The 18043-nt window shown below is 39.2% G+C and overlaps 1 protein-coding gene across 1 annotated transcript in view; it reads right to left on the bottom strand.

The window, feature by feature from the left end:
* Positions 1-18043, bottom strand: part of LOC112150722 (inactive N-acetylated-alpha-linked acidic dipeptidase-like protein 2) — a 321270-nt gene that overhangs the window by 83667 nt on the left and 219560 nt on the right. The gene's annotated exons all lie outside the window — the stretch shown is intronic.

An 18043-nucleotide genomic window follows, 5' to 3' on the forward strand; every position in this document is an offset into this window, starting at 1 on the left:
TTAAAAGGATTCTGTTGTCTTTAAAGTCGGCGGGACTGTTGGCTCGGAAATGAAATGTCTCAATTATAAATTTGGGACAACCCTCGTAATCAAAAACACGTATTTTTTACTTTTCCTTTGAAATCAGACATATTTCATCACAGAGGAGCATTTATAATTCACACAAAGGGGTAAATTATTTGTGTTTTTGACTCTTATTACTCTTTAACCCCTGAGGTGTCATCAGTGACGCTTAAACGCAAAATGTTTAACATATTGTGACTTTCCAACTGTTAACACGATCAGCGCAATTCCAGCAGATTATGAAGGAGCTTTTCTCCTTCAGAATTTGCTGGAATTACGTTGATCCTGTTAACAATTTAAAAATTACACTAAATCAAACAACATAAACACTGGAGCTCTGGTGTTAAAGGGTTAGACCAGAAACATCTCCCTCATTCTCCTTTTTGCTGCTGCAGCTTTATTTTTACTTCAATTTACTTCAATTTTGAACATAAATGTTCACATGTAGGATAAAAACAGATTTTAATTTATTCTTCCACTGACTTGTCAGGTTCTTGTTGACCTGTTGCCATGGTGATTTCTCTGAGCTTATTTGATGATGGTGTTCTACCGTCTGCATCCGTGTGATAAGCTGAGACTTATCCCAGTCAGAGCCTGATCAGTCCTTCTGAAACAGAACGTATAGTCTGTTTCTCTTTAAACTCAGGTTATGTAAAAAACTCCTTCCTGAAATAGGTCCTCTACTGTATAATTTCAAGCTGTCGCTGGTGGTTCTGCAACAGAAAAAGTTCCCTTTTTACTTCATCACTGCACTAAAAATGTTTTTTTCTATTTTTTGTAAAGCTTTTTGCTGCAAAGCTTTGTTTTTTATTGTAGCAATGCTTTTAAATTTAACAATGTCATGCTTGTTAGCATAAAAAAACTCTGTGGTTTCAGAGTTTGTTTCTGGTTGATTTAGTAAAAATGCACAGGTGTTATCTTTACCTGCAGCTGAAATGAAGGCTTTTAAAAATGTATTTTTCCAGAGTATTTTCCTGTTTGGTTTTTTTATTACATTTATATGCTAATTTGCTACTGTATTTAACATTAAGTTCAGGTTGTTTCAGCATGCTTATTATCTGTTTCTCTGCTTCACTAAACTCAGTGCCTGAGGCTGCTGAAAGGCTTCACTGTAGATCTGACACTTTCAAAAGATGACTGCGTGCTGGAGAAGTGCCTCTTCACGGAAAGTTGGGTATACAAAGAGGGTAAACAGTAATTAAAGTGAATGTTTAAGTGATCCAAACAAGCACAACTGCTAACAAGCTCTGGAGTGATTTCAAGTGCCATCAAGGAAAGAGTATATGTGGAATTTTTAGGGACTGAAGGAAAAAAAGGACAAACTCTTTCAGATCAGATGCCTCAATAAAGAACAAACATGTACAGAAGAGAGTGCGAGAAAGAGATAGACTAAAAATCTACTTCGCCTCCTCACCTTTGATGGGAAAAAAAGCTAAGAATATTCAAAAGGGTATGGCTATAGCAGTCTCATTGACAGACAAAACAAAACAAAACAATAAAAAAACAGTTGTTGATCACATGACTTTTCACGTGTTATGAGACTGCACCAACTTACAGTTTTACTGTTGATGCTATGTACACACTGGACCAACACATTCTCATCCTCAAGTTGTCACATATTGGCGTTTGCTTAAGGCCCCCCTCCGCGTCACTTTTTGACGTTTTGGGTGTCCCCTTCTTGTCGTTTTTTGACAAGCTGGTTTTCATAAAATAAAGGGTCCACAATCCTTGGGACGCAGTACCAGATGTGCACTAGTCCTTAACCCGGTACTGGTTTGCGCCCGGTATCACGTCTGGTACTGGCACAGGTCAGGTACCACATCTTTTCAGGTACCGGTACCGGGTTTGGGTACCAGTGCGCTACATGTCGCGTTACTGGACCAGTTCTTGTTTGCGTCCGAGAAGTAGGGAACCTGTGATTTAATGCCAACAGCCAGTAAATCAAAAAACAACAAGTGGGGGGAAACCCAAAACTTCAAAAAGTGACACAGAGGAGTCCTCAATCAAACATCAATTTGTGGCAACTTGGTAGTGAGAATGTGTTCCATGCTAAAACGTTATACAAGAACACGGTTTCATGACCTTCAGCTCTCTTTGGGGTCCAGATGACTCCAACCACATATTGATGTGTGATTCCTTCCATGAAAAATGTGAACAAAGGGGGACAGGATTTTATGTCTGCTATGGACAATAGTGAAACTCAAAAATCAATGATTAAAAAAAAGTTCAGCGCACTGTCTTGTGGGGTCCAGATGACCCCACTTTTAATGTAAACAAGCTAAGGAGAGCAGAAGGGTTGCCTAGGTGTTCACATCAGACATGCTGGGAGTAGCAGGATGGGGCTTCTTCCACTGTTGTTTTTCTACTATTTACTAGCTCGTGTCCACCACCTACAGTCAGAAGACACTTGGTGCGAAATGTCGGTGAAAATCTAGCTAATTTTGCTCTAGGCATTTCCTTTCACAGCTCTATTCCAATATATAAAAGACTAGGAGATACATAATTCCAGCCAAGCAAAACCACATGTATTAAGTTTTCCATAGGTACTTCCCTGTTTTGAAAAGGATGCTACTTATATGTCACTGCAAAATCCGACTTCCTGATTGGTCAGCTGTTTGGCGTTCTAGTAGTTAAAATACTTTCAATAAATTAGTTGTTTCTTCTTAGAGAAAGAGACACAAAAAATTGCATAGTAAAATCTTCATGATCATTTTCTTGAATATCTGTCATGACTTCATGACTCAGTTCAGCACACAGACCCTATTTCTATTTTAAAGCTTTAAGCTTTTCTTTTTGGTTAAGCTGATAGTCATTGTGTATTCACAGCAGACAATCTGCTCCACGCTTATGTTCTGTATGTTTAACCCCACATTCTGGCTTGTTTGGCTGCTATGATTCACCGTCATTAACCTTCAGAGGACTCTGGCTCAGTGTAACTGTGATCACCAAATGGGTCGAGGGGAGATTCTCTATAGCAACAACATTAAGGACTTACATTTCGTGACAACATGTATCAGTATCAATCACTCAAAGCTTCTCCAATATTAAACCATTATAATAAATCAAACTGTAAAATAATATAAAATACAAAACCAGACTTTTGGCTCAGAAGGACATACTTTTCTATGCACCCACAGGTTCTTCTACCTTCCCCTTTCTGGTGGATGGTAAAGCTCACATGTACTTGGCTCATAACAAAACTTTTTACTAAGTTTTGTGTAAAGGTTTTTATTTGTTTATTAAATACATAATAAAACAAAACCGAAATCTAAGATGCTCCCCTAGTGTCACTGTCAACCTACAATTTGTAAATTAGAGTACATTCTCATTTTAAAAACAACATCAATGACCACATGACTGTTAAAATGTTTGGTTTTAATGACCATATCACCTTTCCAGCAATGCCAAGTTCAGGTTAACCTTTCAGTTTTAGATTAATAACCCAGTCCTGCCAAGAGCCCTTTACCTGCAAATGCACAGAGGCAGGGATTGAAAGTGGCACTGCTTCAATTGGACACATTATAATCAGTCAGAGCGGTCCCACCAGACCTGCCATGACCCGGTCCAAAAGCGTCTGAGCGCGTTGCAGTCTGAGTGGTCTGGTTTTATTCTTCTTGTGCGGCATGGCACAGAAATCCGAATTTACCCATAATTACACTGAATAAACAGGAAGCAGAAGCCCTTTTCACCTTGGTATATCTATTTAGAAGAAATTACAGAAAAAAAATAGCATAACCCTTTAACATCAGAGCTTTAGATCCAGTGTTGACATTCTTTTGACTCCCTTAACTGCATACGCAAATATCGGATTCTGTTGTGGAGAAAGGCAGCTTTACACTAATATGAAAAACTTCACAGTACTAAGGTGCGTATGTAATCAAGGTAAATCAGATTATTCTGTTGCAGAGATGAGCACCTGGTTACACAACACTTCACCAATCGCATAAACGCTGGAAGAGTTATGTTAATTGTTCTTTAGATTTTGCTGGCGACATCCCTAGTGTTAAAGGTTAATATGTTCTGTTACTTCACACCTTTTAATTCAAGCTACTGTCAAAATTAGGGAGCTATAAGGAAAAGTTCAACTTTGTAAAGTTTGGATTTAGCCCCAAACCAAGAAAATTTCACATTATTTTTTTTAATTTAATTTAAAGCCAGCCAAGACTGGATCCTAACGGTGGATTCACACTGGACGCAGAAGTGCTGCAAAGTGGCGCAGAGTGGAGGCTGTTCTCACTCGGCGCCCTTGTTTACCTATAGTGTAGTTCACAACAGACAACGAACCGCAAGCAATCTGCATAAATCCTGGCAGGATGTTATGCCAAGACACACAAGAAAATCCCTTGAACTTTTAAAATAAAACCAATTTTTTACAATAAAATACAGCAACCGATAAATACGATCATATTTTTGTATCTAAACAGACTGTAGAGATTAAAATAAACACAAACAATGCACAACACATAAAAAATAAACCCATAAAAGCCCAGTGGGTTTTGATAAAATTAAGGAATATAAAAAAGTAGACCAGCTAAACTAAAATCATTTCTTGATGACATTTAAACTCAACTTATATAAAGGTTTTTCTCTGTTTCCTCAATCATGTTCATTTCTAACAGACATGTCTACATGCTGCTTGAAGGCCTCTGTCAGTCTGTCACTTTGCATGTGTTTGTGCGTCTCTCTCCTGCAGTAAACCTGACCCCTAGCCCCCTGCAGCACGCGCATGAACTTGCATGGCGGTCTGTCAACATGTGTTCAGACTGTGGGTGAAGACAACACACGGACAGCAGAGCAGCGGCGGCGTTTTGCGTGCATTCACCCATGTATGATCCGATTACAGTCTTTGTGCGGTTTGGAGGTGAACATACACCAATGGAAGGACACCGAGCAAAACGTGCCCTCTCACCCAGCACATTAAATCAGTGACTGTCACCTCCTAATGCCCTGAAACAAACAGCCGCCTACATGCAGCTGCTGGACCGCGGGAAACAATCAGACATCCTTGTCGCGGGTGTGGACACACCAGCTACTGACACGTGTGTTCCTGGGGGTGGAGCTGAGTGCAGATGAAGCTGGATCAACCTTCCTCCAAGACATTTACGAGGTTTAAGGTCCATTAAAGCAATCAAAACATAAATTAAGTTCAACTCAGCCGAGACTTCTGATCAAGGAACAGAAGAATACAGCTATGGCGCTAGGACTCTATAAGTTCCAACAACCTTATTGTGTCCATTTATTTTAAATAATTTTGTTCCCAAACGCATACAAACTATTCCTTCTACCTATTTGAAGAAAAATGTATCAAAACTTTTAAATTGTCAGTTTACCTGAACTGATGTGATTTTTCCTTTCCCTTTAGATTGGAGTAGGCAACTCCGGGCCTCGAGTACCACCTTCCTGCATGTTTCCCAACATTCCCTGTTCTGCATGTTCTTGTTGGCTGGACAACCTGAACCAGGTAATTATCTTGAGTAGAGACTCATGACAATTACCTGTGTGGTGAGGGGTTTAAGTGAAAAACAAAAGTAAGACTCTGAACTACGTTTTCCTCTGACAGGATTCAGTAAATATCATCTTGGCAGCATTTAATTTCAATACAAGTATTGCCAAACAAAGTATCACAATATTCCACTGAATCGATATTGTCTTACGCCCCTACTATACTCCATACTTATCATAAAACTTTTATATGAGTGCAGACATTGAAAATGCATTTGAAAAAAAAAACAAATGTCATTCATTCAACCAGCAATGTCATGTACCTACCTTTTTTGGTTTCTTTTTGCATGTTCTTTTGATTTTATAAAAATAACTTTTTACCACGAAACATTTTATTTTATTTCATATATATTTTTGTAATTGTGTTTTGTTTTTTTAAAATGTATTTTTGATTTCTTTCAGGGCGATTAGTCGACTAATCGACTAATAAAATAGTCGACGACTAATTTAATAGTCGATTTGTCGTTACTTTTTATCATATGGAGTCAGAGTGTAGTAAAATTAAAAGTTGTAATGGGATTCTGCTAGCTTTTTGGACTATTTAGGCTTTTATTACGGTTTTTTAAGCTATTGTGGAGTTTAGCTAATATTTTAGCTTCGTGCTAGCTATTTTGGCTAACTACAGCTTTTTTAATTTTTAGGCTATTTTGGAGTTTAGCTAATATTTCAGTTGCATGCTAGCTGCATTGGCTATTTTCAGGTTTTTTAGGCTAATTTGGCATTTAATTAATATTTTAGCATACTATCAGCTTCAGCGAATTCAGCTATCAGCTTCAGCATTTTTAGCTATCAGCTTCAGCATTTTTAGCTATCAATTTGAGTATTTTTAGCTATCAGCACTAGTATCCTCAGTGGCCAAATTCAGCTTACAGTCTTCACACTATATATCGCAGTTAATGCAATATATATATATATATATATATATATATATATATATACACACACACACATATATATATATATATATATATATATATATATATATATATATATATATAGTTTTTTGTTACTTTATAGCTAATGATGGTTAAGATGTGTGCGCATGACCTGATTAGTCGACTAATCGGAAAAAATAATCGGTATTAGTTGACTATTAAAATAATCATTTGTGGCAGCACTAATTTCTTTATTGTAATGATAATGTTGTACTTTTTAATTGTTGTGATCTTCAAAATGTTTGATTTGTTGATATGATTTGTACTTCAGGGCCACCAAAGGATCTAAAAAACAAACAAGCCATCAGGTAACGGAAATGTTTGAACATCTTCTGTCAGTGGGAAGTTTATTAATGATCTCTGCTCAGAAGAGCAGGAATAGCTAAAAACGATGAAAATGTCAGTCTGAGTGAGGGGTGAAGAAAAAAACAGTTTTACTGTGTAGTCTGCCTCCTTCGTGCAGTGGTGGGTGTTGTAATATTGGGAGGTGTTGTAAAGTAAAGATCAGCTTTGTGGAGCTGAGCATGTGTAACTCTCCATTACCATTACTTATGTATGCAGTACCTGTCATGGTGCTAACAAGCCTCCTCACACTTTTCATCTTAACAACTTTGCTTCCTCCAATAAGCAGAGAGAAACTGGAGGACTGATGAACCCAAACCCCTAAATCACTGCTGCCATAAATGTCACATCTTTGTGGAAGGATGTCTTCATGCATCATGGCTCCTGATGAGGGAGTTCAGCATTAAATCCATCCGCACTTCTTTCTCTCGGGGAGACGAGCCTCCATGATGGCCCGGGGTGATGATTTTTGGTTTAGGGTGTGAGAACATTAACTCAGGCAGCAATAGAAGCATAATCTGACATCACAGTAGTAGTTTGGATCCCAAGATTTTTGAATTCCCCTCATCTACTTTTGGTATAGAAGTAAAGGGAGGAACAAGAAAATATGGAACATACCTTAAAAATAAGGATAATTATAATAATAATAATAATAATAGAAGAAAATCAAACATGAGATGAGCAATTTCCAAATACAGACCACTGTAAAACTTCTGATCGTGTTCATCTTCTATTGTCACGTTTTACCCTGTAAGATTTAAACTTTGGAATATGAATTGATTCACATACTAAACCATCAACATTAACATCAATATTAGGTGAATAAATTACATAGGAGACACTGGAGCCATCCCTGAGGGCAAATATAGGTGATAAAAAATTAACAAAAATGGATTAAAAGAGACTAAATTAGAATTTTCTAGTTTTAAAACCAGAACATTCGACCTGGTTTAACCTGTAAAACCAGAGCCCTACTCCAAAGAAAATTGGAAGTGAGAATCACAGTTTGGGAATGTTTTAAACAGTTTTATGAATTTTATTGTTGATTGTCCCTTTTTTCTGCCCAATGGGAATTCCCTTAAAGGATAAAACTTTTTTTTTCCCCAAAAACACTGAAATTAAATTAATGAGTCAAAAATATTGTATATGTGGAATCTTAGAGGACAAAAACATGTGTTTTCTTGATTGAATATTGTAATAATATACAGTGTAACTGTTTTGGTGGTTAGACGCTGGAATGCATCTAAAATCGGGAAGAAAACCTTTGGTGAAGACTCTGATGAGGCTGGTAAAGTCACAATTTATCCTAAAAAGAAAGTTGTGGAGAGGAAGAAGAAGAATTAGGAGAATTGTGCCTAAAAATGGAGAGACATAGCATACATTTTTAAATTTAAAATTAGAAGGAAAATAATTGATTGGTCAGTAAAATATTGGCAGAAAATCATTTGGACCACAACAATGAAGGCGATAATGAGTAATATTGACCAGGGTCCAAAACGCTAAAGAGGGAAACAACTCATCCTCTTTTGTAGAGCAGTATGGGCTCTTAAGCAGAAGAGAAGACTCTTGGGTCAGGACTTGAAATGTGAGGCTCTTCAGCAGGAGGAGTGAAGAGCATGAATGAAATAAGTGGTTTGAAATGAAGGTGTAGATGGAATCAGGAACGGGGAAAAGATTTGACCACAAGCAGCTATATGAGGCTTCCTGTAAATGATGGGGTATACGAGACTTGACAGCAGGTGGCATCAGCATGACATGGAATTGATCGACCGGAATATTGATCAGCCAGAAAATACAGGCAAAGCAGCTATTGTGACAAGCAGTGATAAAGAGGATGAAAGTGACAGCAGCACAAGGTGCTTTGAGGGGAATAACTGATGATCCTCGCTGAAATTACACTGAAGATTCCCTAAAATGTTTTATCAGAATAATGTAACTAGTTTGGAGCCTTGTATGAAACCTATATATCTGCTGAAATATAAATATGTCCTCCTAAATTTGATCAGATTAAGTGAAATTGGTTGCAGATTTGTCATGGTGCTATGAAGCTCCTGGTCCTTCGCTCCACCTCATCTTCCTGAGACAAGTTATAGCTCCAGTTTACCATATCCAGCTGACACAGAAGCTCCATTCCCACTTCAGGTCCTCAGAAATCCACTGGACAATCGAAAGTGTAATCCACCTCTCATACTGACTTCCGTGATCCTTCCAGGTTACACCTTCTGGGTCTGCTACGCCTCGCCCTCTCATCATCGCAAGACTCAGCTGTTTTCTATAAACTTATTCAAAGGGAATAACTGCACGTTCACAACATGAATGTGACTCGTGTTCTTGAACGTGCACCTCTCACATGGCATTAACACTGGACTCTCATTACTTGATTCTCCCACAGTGACGCAAATAAGAATTTGAACTCCTTGTGATTTAGTCAGTCTCCCGCTTTGAAACCATGGGTCTGAAATTTTCATTTAGGTCTATGTCCACTATTAGAGACATTATCTAACAATCTGTCATCTGCATATCACATATTTTGACCTTTTAAATAATGTACTTATATGCTACAACTGCAATTAAGTATTTCAACACCTACGATCTACACTTCTGACCCTCAAAGACGTGTTAGTCCACCTCCACTCCACTTCTTATCCTAAATTAAACGCATCATTTTGAGGTTGTTAGCTGCATAAAGACACCTGTCTAGCCCATACGATCAGGAAGACTCCAACTACTAACATGACCAAGACCAAAGAACTGTTCAAAGACACCAGAGACAAAATTGGAAAGGGCTACGGGGTAATTACCAAGCAAAAGAAAGCGATATATATGATGATTGCCACATACATGCATGGATGTATTTGTAATTAAATGGATGCATCAGAATGGAGCAGAACAGGGAGCTTGCGACCCACCGAATAAAGCTTCAATGTCAATGCTAAAAGATTTTTTTAAACTTTTTTTTTTCTGTCTGCTCCTGATTCACAAGGATTTGAATAAAGAAATACTCAGAAATGCACTTTTTACCTTAATTTTCTTTACTTCTGTCTTCCATCTTGAGAAAATTGCAATAAGAACGTATTAAAAACATAACAAAACATCATCTTTATCAGATTTGCTCTTTAAAATGTCAGTTTGAGTGTTTTTTAAAGACCCAGCCTAATCATAGATATTAAACTGATTTATTTAGTTATTTTATTGTGCAGCCGTGTTTATGTGAATCTTCACAGCCTCAGGTCAGAACAATAACACATGCTTACTTTAACAGACATTTACTTCAGGGATGCTGCATGAACACAAGTGTTGACATTCAGTGACTTTCTGAGCCGTACCCAGCCGTGAGTCAGACAGCAGGCCGGGTCAGTGAAGGAACGGCGCAAACGTCTGGCTCTGGAAGGTCCAGCCTGCCCTCTCTGCATCCTCTCTGTGCCGGCTGACCCGGCTCTGCGCCGGCAGCAGCAGACCTGCTGTTCTGTCAGAACCAATCTATTCCTGTGTTTTACGAGCTTTCATCGCTGCCACTTGAGAAGAGGCTTTCTGTCGCTGGACTTGCTGTTGAGGGGCTTCCCACACCAGTCGGGTTCAGAATAACTAACAACGAGGTTAACAACAGCAACAACGGCACAGAGTGACACTGAGTGTGTGCCGTACACTCTCACCTGTTCCCAGGAATTAGCGTGGAGTCTGATGCGCTGCATGTCTGCTGTGCAAATATGAGGAAAGTCTGCTTTTAAATGGGAATCACTCTGAGAAGGGACGCTTTTGGATCATTTGGGGTTTTTAAATTTAAATCAAAAACCCTTCTTGACACAGCAGTGTCAGAAGTCGTTTGTATAAACGGTGCGTTCACTGTCTCAGCATTCTGAGAGCTTAAGGATCATGTCAGCTGGAAATCTGATTGGGTCACAGACGGATACAACAAACAAACAAACTAAAAACAAAAAAAAATCATCTAAGTTCCTCATATCATCTCAGAAAATGTTGCTGTCTCCATTTGCAGAAAAAGCTCCTTCCAAACGTGTTGTTGCACTTCAGCTTAACGGGGTCACAGACTGAAACTCGCTCACGTCCAGGTGCGATTGTGCCTCTGCCCGGGTGGAGACATGGACTGGAAGCGGCGAGGAGCATTTTCAGCTCCTGACAGCTGCGGCAGAGAGCCGCATGCAGCCGCAATCATCTTCCATCACTGCTCATCAGCTTCAGACCTCCAGGAAAGCTGACAGGCAGCCACAGCCAACATTTGCTGCTGGTCGCAGCAAAGACAACAAGACATGTGGAAAATCAAATGCCAGCTCAAATTGATGTCAGGAAAAGAGTTCCTAGAGAACTTGTGAGTTGAGCTGCTGCTGCTTTCAAATACAGAATAAAAGCAGCTCCTCTTATGAGACTGTTCAGCTGTCGTTGCTGCATTCACTGGTTTGTAATGAGGAAATTGAGCTGCAGCAGGAGGGTCACTAGTGTGATATTGAAGGGGAAGAAAGGAGTTGGGAAAACCACAAGATTTCAGGTTTGGAGCTCCTGAAATGCTGCAGTGGCAGCAGTTGACTTTTTGCCACAAATTCCTGCAAAAACGTTGAATATTTATTGAAATTTCTATTTTTTAGTAGAAAAAATATATTTTATTTAAAAATATATATGCATAAATGAAAGAGGAACCTCAAATGTGCTAGGCATATGTGCACCAACGAGAGCCGGGTTTTACGTTAGAGAACCGGTTCAAGGAAAATTGTGTTTTTGACATAGTTTTGGTGCATTTTTCTGGTGATGGAGGACATATATATGTAAAGAAAGCTAAGCTAAAAACTAGAAGCTCCATGCAAAAGTTTCAAGTGAAACATTTTGAGAGGAGACAGTTGATCACCCCTCTACTTCCACGCTCCGCAAAGGTCCCCTTTTCTCCACCACTCCCCACCCCCGCACCGCTCTCTGCACTGCTACTCTTTTTTTTTTCATGGAAGTACTCGCATTAATCAATCACGTGTTCACAACTTCTCTGAAATCAGCATCTGCATGGATGAGCTCGTTTCAGCATTTCTGAGACTGTTCAAAAGATTAGAATCATTCTTGAGAGTCACATCTCTCTGCAAACATGCACGGTGTGTGGGAATCACCTGTTCTTGCGTCTGTTCTGTCCCTCAATTATCCGATCCATTTGCAAACAAAGCTTCTACATGCAACTTTTAGCGCTCAAGCTAGAGAATCCAGTCGATTTTCTAAATAAAAGATTTACGTCTCAAAAAAAAAAAAAAAACAATTCTCCTGCGGCCCAGTGGCAAGGGGTCCACGAACCTGTACCGGTCCGTGGGCCGGTGGTTGGGGACCACGGATGTAGATGCTACAATCGGCGAGCCACTCCACTCCATTCTGATGCATCCACTTGTAGACAAATGGATCCATTAACTTTTTCCTTTTCCTTTTCAGAGTTGGCATCTGGCTCAAAACTGTACGTCTGGATATCTCCAATATTGCTCACCATGTCTGTAGCGCTGGTAATAATAGGTTGGGGGTGTGAGGGGCTGTAAGCCGGTGGGAGAGATTGGACAGGGCCCTTGACACGTTTCACAAATGGTTCAATCACATTTTTAAAAGATATGAAAAACAAAGATTTTACATTAGGTTTTTGAAAACCTCTGACTTTACACCACTGGAGAATGTAGAACATGCTCCTGGGGGAGCAGGAGGTCATGTGGATTTAATCATTTAATCATTTTAACTAACAATCCATTTTATCCGGACTTTCACTGCACCACATACACAGTCTTTAGGGCGAGAGCTTTGCTAGCATGCAAGTGGCTCTGTGACAAGCATCTTTTCAAAAACGCATCATGTTTGCTTACTCCATAAAAGTTGGATCAGCTTTAAATTTTTATGACCACTTTGGCAAATCATCTAAGTGACTCTTAAAAGCTGCATTTCAGCCAAAGTATACATTGATTTTTGATTACTTGTGTTGCAAATTCGTTTCCCTTGACCTTCTTTGATAAGCATATCATCATAGTGTTCACAATATACTGTGTGATTTAAAGTAGAATTGTAACAAAAATGTAAACACTTGTTTTATTTTTTTGAGAAAATGTCAGCATTCCTTTAGTCTGGGAAAGTTTTTGCTGTAAAAGTAAACATTTGACCTCTTGATAGCACTCTGATGAACCATCAGGGACACTGTAGTCAGTGTCGTGTCAATAAAGTATTTGTTTAATTAAACAAATGACTTTACTCCTGAACCCATTAATTTATTTCCAGCTATAAAAAAAATGAACTTTTTATTTTGCTTTTTATGTAGATGCTTCATTTAGGTAGTTTTAGAACCAAAGTGGTTTATCACTATTTTGTGACAACAGGGATCAAGGGGTCAGATCAAAATGTATCCTAACTGACTGACTTTTTATTACTTAAATTGTGTTCACACCAAATATGATTCAGCATCAGGAGCTGGCGGGTTTCATTGTTAAGTCAATGGTAATGATATGGCGGATCGATGAGAGGGTTCTTGTTTTGAACTTCTATCCATCCATTTAGGACCTCTTGAACTTTGTGATATTTTGTCTTATTTTCTTCAAGACCATAATAAAAAAGTTCCCTCATTTTATTCCTGTTTTTATTTTTTCCCCATCGGATTAATGCGGGACAGCAACTGGATCACAGAGAGACAGAAACGCTGTGGAAGCAGACGTCATTCAGGCACAAAATATATATAAAAATAAGATATATAAGTATTTGGTAGAGATCAGACCAAACATGTTTGACAGTAGTCCCTCCCACATACTGGGACGTCAAGCTTATGAACTCATTTTTGGACAGGCAACAAGCATTGAATTTGCTGGATAGGTGGTCGAATGTGAATTTGACGAGCAAATCACGTTTGGTGTGAATGTAGCATTAGTTTAGTTTGTTTTCATTGGGTGTAACGGTCACATAAAATGTTATATTGTTGTGTTACACTTTTTTACTCACATTTTTTTCTTTTTTTCACATACACAAGTGTAAATAGAAACTCGTTTGTATTAAAAAAAATAAATGAAAATAATATTGGTTAGTCTCTTCTGTCATTAGTGCATCTGATGGACAAACAGCTTTTTTTTAAAAATACTTTTTTTTTAATTTTTTTTTTTCTCAAGGCATCCCTGCCTTTTTAACTCGAGAGGCATGGAGCACCTCCCTGTAAAATCTTTTGCCAGGTAATCTTGTGAATTAGTTCTGGTGAAGTCTTCACAAAATTTATTTGTATCCAGTTTTTACGCCGCATTTATGAACACAGCCTGCTCTAGAGTCACCAATGGCTGTCACACCCTTTAGAGTCAAATCTGTGTGCCTCATTTGACCTCTCCCCAGATGGAGAGGTGAGCCGCAGTCACGCTCGAGAACCAATTGGTAGTTTAGCCCCCCAGTCCAGGTCTCAAGTACCAGAGCAGAGAGGCACTGGGTTTGATCCGACTGTGAAATTGATCCACTGATCCGCTCCGGTTATTTGTATGGAGCCGCTTTTGTGCAGAAGTCTGGGTGTACTGGACACGTTTGTCACCTGATGACCGCTAAGCAGGCACTTGCAGGCCCTTAGGATGATATCATCCTTCAAAATCAGATTTGGACCATAAAACATGTCTGCAAACCGCCTTTCTTACAGAATTTTATCGCTGTTGAGTCTACATCCCTGCTGCTTCCAGCCTGTTTGACCCTCAAACGTGAATGTCATTAGCATTCTGTCACAGGAATGGAAAGCATCAAAAGCATCAGAGGCAGAGCAGAGCAGAGCCTCCACCAGCAGGGAGTGGGCAGGGAAACAGCAGCAGGGAGGTTCAAACTGAGCTGACACAGACCTAATTCACAAGGAATCCGGTTTTACTAAATGCCAAATGGACACAACCTGTACCCCACCCTTTATCATGACAGGTTTTTATCCCCCCCAGTGGGGTCCATCCGGGATAACTGGAGGGCGTCTGGAAAGAAGTCAAAGAAAATGAAAGGGCAAACAAATGATGCATCCTTTGTCCTTCAATCTTTGAAGGAGTATAATTATCTGTGGAGGGGGAAGTGATAGCCTCCGGTCTAAACAGAGTACATGCCAAAGTCAAGATTAAGAGTCCTCTGACTTCATATTTTCCTGTCCCCAGCTGAACTGAAACCTGCCTTTAAGCATGAAAATGCAGAGATGAGGGGATGTCAGATATTCTCCCCACACCTCAGTGGCCTGTCTGCACTCTGCATCCCCATCCCTGAAGCCGCCGCCTCTGCCTGATGACATGTCAAAAACGGCTTCCAGCGCTACTCTGGCGCCCAAAACTTTCACTTTAAGATTGCAGCTCACACTCTTCAGCTTGTAAGCTGGAAAGGGGTTTTGAGTCAGTTTATGCACAGAATGTGACCACCTGGCCTCTATTACAGCAGAATCTTTTGCGTATTGACACATATAGATAGCTTTGACATGTAAGACCCTAAAAATCACCAGTGACGTGAAAAAAAGAGTTTTTGAATTTTTAAAGAACTCTGCAAATTTTGTTCGACAATAGTTGTTAACTGAAGCAAAATGCAAAAGCCTGGAGGAGGCATGACAAAGAAAACAAAAGGGAAACAACATTTTAGAAAAGTCATAGATGATCAAGTAGTGTTGGCAAAAGGATGCTGAGGTTGGATACCAGGGAGGAGTTCTAGAGGAAGACCAAAGGGAACATTCATGGACGTCAGGAAGAAGGACAGGAGGGTGGTTGGTGTAAATGAGAAAGATACTGGAAATAGGATTTAAATGAAGCAGATGATCACTTCGACAGAAGACAAAGACAAGCTCTTATCTGTAAGAGAAGTGATGTGTTGTGAAAACAACACTGATAAATCAATTTAAGGTCTGTAACCTTCATGGTACGTTCAAACCAGCCTTGGCAATGCACGTTCAACTCACGCATTAAGTCATTGAAAAACATGTGGCAAATGGATGTGAACAACACTTTGGTTTACAGCAGATACATTCAACTTTCTGCCACAGCACTAGTGCTCATCGTCATCCATCAAAGGAGATGTTGGGATCTTATTAAGGCCACGGAGTAGAAAACTATGTGGGAGCAGCTATGGATGAAGGGATTTTGGGAAATCATGGTTGGTGATTTTACAGAGGAGCTGTGGATCCAACAATTCAGCATGACATGCTCAACTTTTGATGAGCTGTGTGATGCTGTGGGACTTCTGGCACCCGCTGTGCACAGTTCAGTCTAGTATCTGGTCGAGTCACGCGAGTCATTCAATTTGAAAAAAAAGGTGTTTCCATTGCAGTTTTGTGAAATATGTCCATTTCAATACACCTTATAAACCACCACCTCTAGACCCAAATTGTCGTGTGTCCGTGTCAGCTCAAACAGAATAAATAAATAAATAAATAAATAAATAAACAAGAAAAAGTACTAAAAACCAATTTAAAACGCATTTTTTTCATAAGTGACCATAGTATAAGCAGGATAATGCCCTTTGAAGTGTGCATTTTCAGAAATGAACGTACGATGTGGAAACCTGAACCGTCCGATGCAAAGTTCAAACATTCATACTTAAAATAAGTCCAGTATTACAGACTGAAAAATAGATTTGCTCGCAATCAAAGATTTATGAGGATTTGGCAAACTGAATGCAATCTGAAGAGGAGACACAAAACAGAAGAGATTCATAGAGAAGGTCAACAACCAATCAGGACACAGAACATAGTGAGGTACAAAAAAAAGAAAAATTATCCGTGAGATACTAAAAGTAAACTGCAATAAAGCAAGGGAATCCTGTAAAAGGAGGCTGCCATTAAAATTCACCATTCTTTTTATTGACGCTTGTGTTTGAAGTACTGGAAAACATGTTTTTAAAACACAAAATGTCAAATCACAACCAGACAAAGATGTAAAAATATGCGTTTTAAACTAGTATTAGTCTTATAAAAGAGGTATTAAAACTCTTCTGTGCTTTTATTGGATTTTTAGAAAACGTAGAGGTGGCCAGAGACTGAAGGAGCGTGTAGACTAATCCTGCTGCTGTCAGGAAAGGGATCAGAGGCTTACACTGCTGTGGATGAGGACATGGCGTGCTCACACACAGTCCTGAAGACTTGCTTTGTTGGTTAGATTTGACATTTCATCTGAAACCTAGAACTCACTTACAGGAAGTGAAGCACTAGCAGAGAACTAGCACTGCCTGAGAGGACCAGAGCAGTTCACCAGGGAGGGAATCAGTGAGACCAGTTTCAAGTTCATCAATGTAGGAAAATTAATAAAACACCTTAGCTAAAAAAATAAATTAAAAAAAAGACAAAAATAAACCTACTGATTTAATAATAATAACAATATTAAAATAGTTTGAACCATGTATTTTGATCCTTACATTTATAATGGCCTTCCACTCAAGGGGCCTCTGGTCACAAACAAGATGGTGTCAACAAAAAAAAATCTCTAGCCGAGAGCAGAAATTTTTAAACTTTTGTCAGTTGCATAAGCGGAAATTTCCTGAAGAGAAACTTTAGGAAATCCTTTCAAAAATGTATCTTAAAAACTTTTTTTAGAAATATCAGCTTTTAAGCTTTTGAATGTGAATAAACTGCAACTGTCTAGCAGTTTAGTGGGCGAGATGAGCTTCAAATGGGACAGAGAACTTTAGTCGTTTTATCTTTGTCAAGTCAATGTTACGAGTGTTCGAGATTGTATAACTACAACAGAACTTTACCTTTGGAGAAAAAGTCGTCGAAATGCTGTTTTTTCTCTGTGAATCAGCTGATCACGTAAGTAGTTACAATGTGTCAAAGGGAAAAATGGTTGAAAGTTTAAACAAGGGGGGGTTCTGATCGAGGACTTCCGGGTAATAATTTCAGGCACCATGATGTTTTTTGCGTCCAGCTCCGGCAGGGGGGAGGGACTTCCAGCTATTGATTTTTGAGGTTCACATTTTTTCTCTGTGGCCAGATTCTCTTGTTCCACTCTGCTATTCTCATTTGTTGTCCTTCTAAAAGTCCCTCATAGAAGACGTTCTAGCTCAGCCTCTGCCTACAACACATTGACCAACTCAACAGGCTACACCGGTTTGACCCAGAAGAAGTTCTGTGAAGAGGTGAACTCCATGTTGTCCTTGATGGAGCCCTGCAACCCTGAATGGTGCAGTCCGAGGGTCAAATCATCAAAAAAAAAAAAAAAATAGATCACTCTATGACCGTTTCTCTTGTGCATTGAGAGAAACCCTGTTATACATTGTAT

The sequence above is a fragment of the Oryzias melastigma genome, linkage group LG4 (genome assembly GCF_002922805.2).
Source record: "Oryzias melastigma strain HK-1 linkage group LG4, ASM292280v2, whole genome shotgun sequence".
Lineage (NCBI taxonomy): Eukaryota > Metazoa > Chordata > Actinopteri > Beloniformes > Adrianichthyidae > Oryzias > Oryzias melastigma.